Consider the following 207-nt stretch of genomic DNA (forward strand, 5'->3'; position numbering starts at 1 on the left):
TCTACTATCTAGGACCGCGCTTCATGTCATGTGATTCAAAACAAAAGAGTTATCCTATTTCTTATTAATTTTAAATAAAAAATAATACAATAACATAAAACTTATTAAAAAAAATATAACATAAAAATGATAAAAGTTTATATTTACAGTGTACTTACACATACTCCACAAAAATTCTATCTTATTTCTATCTTTTCTTATTAGTAA

The sequence above is a fragment of the Arachis ipaensis genome, chromosome B03, assembly GCF_000816755.2.
Source record: "Arachis ipaensis cultivar K30076 chromosome B03, Araip1.1, whole genome shotgun sequence".
Classification (NCBI taxonomy): Eukaryota; Viridiplantae; Streptophyta; class Magnoliopsida; order Fabales; family Fabaceae; genus Arachis; species Arachis ipaensis.